The sequence below is a fragment of the Saccostrea echinata genome, unplaced genomic scaffold, assembly GCF_033153115.1.
Source record: "Saccostrea echinata isolate AGI-Se365-2 ecotype Australia unplaced genomic scaffold, CSIRO_AGI_Sech_v1 ptg000054l, whole genome shotgun sequence".
NCBI lineage: Eukaryota > Metazoa > Mollusca > Bivalvia > Ostreida > Ostreidae > Saccostrea > Saccostrea echinata.
This window is the reverse complement of record NW_026889803.1, coordinates 48,055,532-48,061,481: the sequence shown is the minus strand read 5'-3', so window position 1 is coordinate 48,061,481 and position 5,950 is coordinate 48,055,532.

Below are 5,950 nucleotides of genomic sequence, written 5' to 3'. Positions count from 1 at the left end.
ATAGTATCCGATAATTAACCATATATTTTACTCCTATTCTTGATACCTTATTTACCTTTCAACGGTTCCAAACAGCCCTTAATGGTTTTGGAATGTCGGTTTAAAAAATCCCCATTCCGACGTCCATGTTTGGGGTCGTGCGAAAAAAAATTTCTCTCAAAAAACAAATACTTGCCGAGAAAATGTAAATAAAAAATTCAGGAGGTTCAAATAGCATGTATAATGTCTACAAATAACACAATACGTATGTAAAAAAGAAATGAAATAAATAGAACTCGGGCGTGTTATTTTAGGATGACACCAACGTCGACGTCGGAATGCATTTTTTTTTACTGATATTCAAAAACCACATACGGCCGTCTGGAACCGTTGAAAGGTAAATAAAGTATCAGGAATATGAGTAAAATATATGGTTAATTATCGGATACTATTTTTAAAGCGGGTGAGAGCATAAAATACAAGAAATAATACCCAAAGCGAGCGACAAAAAAGCGGCGGCGTAAATCGAAGGTTTTTACAACGCTTGGATCTGTAGCTCTCTGCTTTGTCTGTCCGAATTTTCTCAAGCAGAGAGCTACAGTTCTGCAGCTAACTGAGCTAAGGTACAATTAAGTTGACCTTTTTGCACTTAAATTTTAACTCTTTGGTTAATCACTTTAACCCTTATCATATTTTATCAGATGTAGGCAATAAATATAATCTTATTTTACGTAAAATAGTTTGAATAATATTTATCATTGAACAAATCTTGCAAATTAATGCGCGTAAATTATTGTGTGACCTTTTTGCACTAAAAAAGTAACATATTTGGGGTATTAAAAGTCTAAATAGGCAATAAAATATTTTCTTGTATCAAACTTTTTACGACTTAAGTGCTGATCAGTCACAAGTATCGAGTAGTTTTAAATAATGAAAGAAAAAGTTGAAGTCAGTGATGTGAATAATCTAACTCAGTCGTAACTGAACAAACTTGGCTGTCATTACGCAACAATAGTTAAAAAAAATGTTTCTAATATTATGACATCACGTTCTACGTAACTGTTGTGCATCCGTTCTTGCTTGGAAACAGTGAGCCGAGCGATAAGATATTCCTCGGACTAGCTTTCGCATCAATATCAAAAAAGAAGGATTATCACATGACTTCCTTTCAGCCAATGAAATAATGAAAATTTTCTTCTTTCATAATATTGTAAAATAAAGTATCAATAGCTTGGTTTGTTCCCCATTTTGCACACATTTGAAGACCAGGTATTGAAAAAAATGTGTGCAAAACGGGAATTTATCCAGGTTAGATTGTATGTTGTTTTTACGTCCCAATCGAGAATTTTCACTCGTATAAAGACGTCACAATATACCGGTGAAGGGCTTCAAATTTTGATCTTTACTCGGCACTTAGGGCCATTGAGCAGTGAGGGATCTTTATCGTGCCAACGCCTGTCGTGACACGGGGCCTCGGTTTTTAAGGTCTCATCCGAAGGACCGGCAACGTTCACTTCAAAGTGCCGAGCGCATGGCGAAGGAACAGTTGCTACCCAGTTTTTATCGACTTAGGTCAGTCGCGGCCGAGATTCGAACTCACGACCTCCCGATCACGGAGCGAGCGCTCTACCGACTGAGCTACCTTGAACGATGTGTACAGGTTAGATAATTATCTAATTGCTATAGTCTATATCATAGTGGTGAATTTGGAGAAAGAGAATCTACGGAAAGAATAGGAAGAAAAAAAGATTACTTTTGCATTTGATATTTGTCGCCCGCGTGACGCAGTGGTAGAGCGTCTGCTCTAGAGTCGCGGAGTAAGGAGCTGATCCTTGCGTCGCGAGCTCGAATCCCACTGTGGGACGTGGAGACCGGTCTTTCGGATCAGACCGTATAAACCGAGGTCCCGTGTCGCAGTAGGGGCACGAAAAATATCCCTCACTGCTCAATGGCCCTGAGTGCCGAGTGTAGGTCATTGCAGTTCTCCACCGGCTTGTGGTGGCGTCTTCATATGAGTGAAAAACTATATTTTCAAACATAAAAAATAACATAAATACTAATCAAAATTATTATTACATTCATATGATACTTACTGGATAAGTAAATTTTTTTATCATTTAAGATTGAATTCATTTACTCATTCATTTTATCCTCATTAAAAAAAGGTCAACAGCGATAAGGTTATTTGTATAAATCATCAATTTCATCTTTAGATGGGTTTGACTTGTAAATTTTCAAAATTTATTCTTTGGTATAAAAATTATAATGTATTGGTAGAATACAGGTAATTCCAGGTAAATTCCTAAGGAGATCAGACTATAACTGCTATCAAAACATCCCATAAAACAAAACAAACGCTATTAGAATTCAATCGGAGTATTCAGTTGACGGTTCGTTGAAGATCAGTTGACCGTCAATTGGCCATTAGTTGAATTTTTGCCATGCAAACGAGGGAGCATTCAACTCATACATACATGTATAAAGATGTATATCATTTTAGTAGTCCAATTCTTCTGACTTTTCCTTCTCATGCAGAGACACAGCAGATTTTCCAAACACACTGCTTGTCTTTGGTTTTCAAAACTCATCCATTTTTTTTTTTGAAATGCATCATGCACTAACTAATGGATCCTTTAACAGTTGTCAACTTAACAGAAAAAAGGGGGAGTATTCAACAGTGGTCAACTGCAAAGAAAATAGAGGAGCGTTGAACAGTGGTCAACTGCGAGTATTTACCTAATGGTCAACTGCAAAGAAAATAGAGGAGTATTTAACAGTGGTCAACTGCAAAGAAAATAGAGGATCATTCAACAGTGGTCAACTGCACAGAATATATACGAGCATTCAACAGTGGTCAACTATATGCAAACGAAATATATGGAGATAACGAACAGTATTCAAGCTCATCAGTCTCCAAAATTTGTATTTTTTCTGAGCTTGAATACTGTTCGTTATCTCCATATATTTCATGTACATATAAATGCAAAAATTGAGCTGGTACACTCTCACAAGATGCTATGCCTCCTTTATATTCTGTGCAGAAAAAAGTAGATTTAGTCTGAAGTAATGGCATATTTTACCAGCAACACAAAAAGAAACACAACAAAAACTTAATGCACGACAAGTTATCGGAATTCTTTTAATATTTTAACAAGTACACAATAGTAGGGACCTATACTAGCTACATGTACATGTACAGTATTAAGAAAAATATATTTTAGAAAAAAATATAAAGAAAGAAAAAATTAAAAAATTTATAATTACATGGATTGCACAAGCTGAACATTCATGAAAACAATTGTCTCCACACTCTTACTAAACACACACTGACACACGTTACTTGATTCAAATTTTGATTGTTGTACAGTGCAGGGAACTAATTTTGTTACATAAACCAGCATCAGCATCAGCATTAGTAGCATCAGGATCGAGCTAGCATCAGGATCAGCATTTAAAAAACAGCATTACCAGGATCAGCATCAGCAAGCATAGGATAAAACCAGCATTGACCTACATAAAACCAGCATTATCCTACTAGCATCAGAAAATCAATGATCTTTAATTCAGTAAAAAATTAAAAAAGAAAGAAAGAAGATTGGTTAAAGTATTCACATTATTGAATCATAGTGAGATATTATGATAAAATAATTGTAAAAGGCACTTTTATTGCTTTAAACGGCAATGCTGAAATTCATTATCTACTTCCGGTAGCATGATGCTGCTTCCGGTAGCATTGACCTAATTATAAAACAGCATCAGGATAAGGATTACTAGCATTAAATCAGCAAGCAAAGGAAGCATTCAAATCAGCAAGCAAAGGAAGCATTCAAATCAGCATCGATGCTGTAACAAAATTAGTTTCCTGCACTGTAAGAATTAAGGAATTGCAAATCCGATCTACATAAATGTCATTTCAAACCCAACATAAATAGAGTATGAGAGCTTTTCTAACACTGAGTGGTCAGCTATAGCCATCTCTGCAAGATTTCATAAAGTCAGATTGTTCAACAATGGTCAACTCTTTTCTCGCATGAAATTTTCAAAGTATTAACATACAACTAATGGTCACCTCGGTGAAAAGCAGTCAATTGACGGCCAACTGACCATTTTATGCAAACAGTTGAACAACTTTTCAGAAAAAGCATTCAACCCCTAGTGGTCAATTATTTTCGAGTATTCAACTCAAAATGACGGTCAACTAGACATTTTCGAATATTTCACACCTTTTGTTCTATACCTAATTATTAAATGTGTGCAAAACGGGAACACACCAATAGCCTGGGACCTGAGCAATTTAATTTTCTGAAATCTAGATGTGGCATTACTGCCTTTTAAAAATTCTTTTTAAAGAAGTTTGTACAACTACGATGCATTTTCATGCTATGTTAATTATTCCGCTATAGTCCCTTTTCTTAATAAAAGGCTGTGCAAATTTACATCCTAATGAATGGCTAGGGCTATGGACTTTTTTGGTAGACTCTATTCCCAATAGCGTCATAAATATCTTTGTTTCCCTTGTTGTATGTCATCTCTGTATCATTGGAAAGTCTGCAAACAAAAATCTTGACTTTGATAATTACATCCATTATATATTCACTCAGTAGAATTACTCAATAATATCTCATTAACATCAGAATCTTAACCCTTCTTGTGTTTACTATAAATCATTATAAATATAGTTCCTGTAATAATGGCTTTAATGAAGTTATCATAAAGTTCTTTATTACAAAACAGAACAGGAAATAAATTTCAGGTCGGATTAAATGTGCACTCATAAAGAGATTAACGTTGAATTTCAGGCATGATGTAATGAGAATTCTAGTTCATGAAAAACCCGTTTGACAACCTTCTAATTTTCCCACGGTTGAATGTCTTCAGAGGAAGAATACATACCCCTAGTCGAAATGTCGTTCTATCATTAATTTCTGGTGACATTTATTAGTTTAACAGATTTTCTCTATTATGTGAAACTTATTTAATGTGACGTTCTTCACTTCAATAAAGACGAATTTAAGGAGCAAATGGTTGTTTTGGAAATGAATTTCTATCTTTTCAGTTACGTTGGAAATAAATCACTAAATATCTGATTTGGAGATTTAAATATTGAAAACAATTTATCAAGTTTAGTCGTGGCCTGATTTAACCTATTCATTTATAGATCTTAAGCGAGGACTTTGAAATCGAATTTGTGTTGTTCAGATGATTCTACGCAACGGACCCGCTTCATCATTTCTCTTACTTCTTTGGAATATCCTACACTAAGTAAACAGAAAACAATGAAAACAAGAAAATGGACATTATTTTTTTAAGTACGCCTTTCGTTACTGTCATTAAAATTAAGTTTAGACTGAATTAAGACTAATTCAACTAAGCAAACTGCAAACCTTGCAAATATGAATTTGGAATAAAACTAAAAAGGGCGTCTTGAAAATTGTGCAATTTCTAATGTTCGTGTCAGACTGTCCTTACTGCAATTATCTGTCTACAACAATCCACTTTGGTACAATGATCACGATTTTTTTTTCATAAAATTTATAAATTTCAGTTTTTGGTAACTGTCTGTCAATTTCAAAGTATAATTTCGTAGACTCATAAACATGCAAAATAAATATCAAGACACTACCTCTAAAACTTCAAAACACGCAAGTTAAATAATTAAACTACCAGAGTGTTTTTGCAACGTAGGTCAAAGGGCAAGGTCAAGTGGTATGTAACACTACAATTTTTCATATTATTTTATGACAAGCTGTGCACATGCAAATTAAGAAATAAGTCTAACTTACCTCTAAAATGTCAAAAATATGCCGTATATCGGCACTTTTAACTATTTTGAAAAGTAGGTCAAAGGTCAAGTTCAAGGCTTAAGATATTAGTAACCATGATAATTTACAAAAACCATATTACCAAGCAATATATGTGCAAAATATTTAATCCATACCTCTTACAGTTCTCTAGATATAAGGTGTGACAG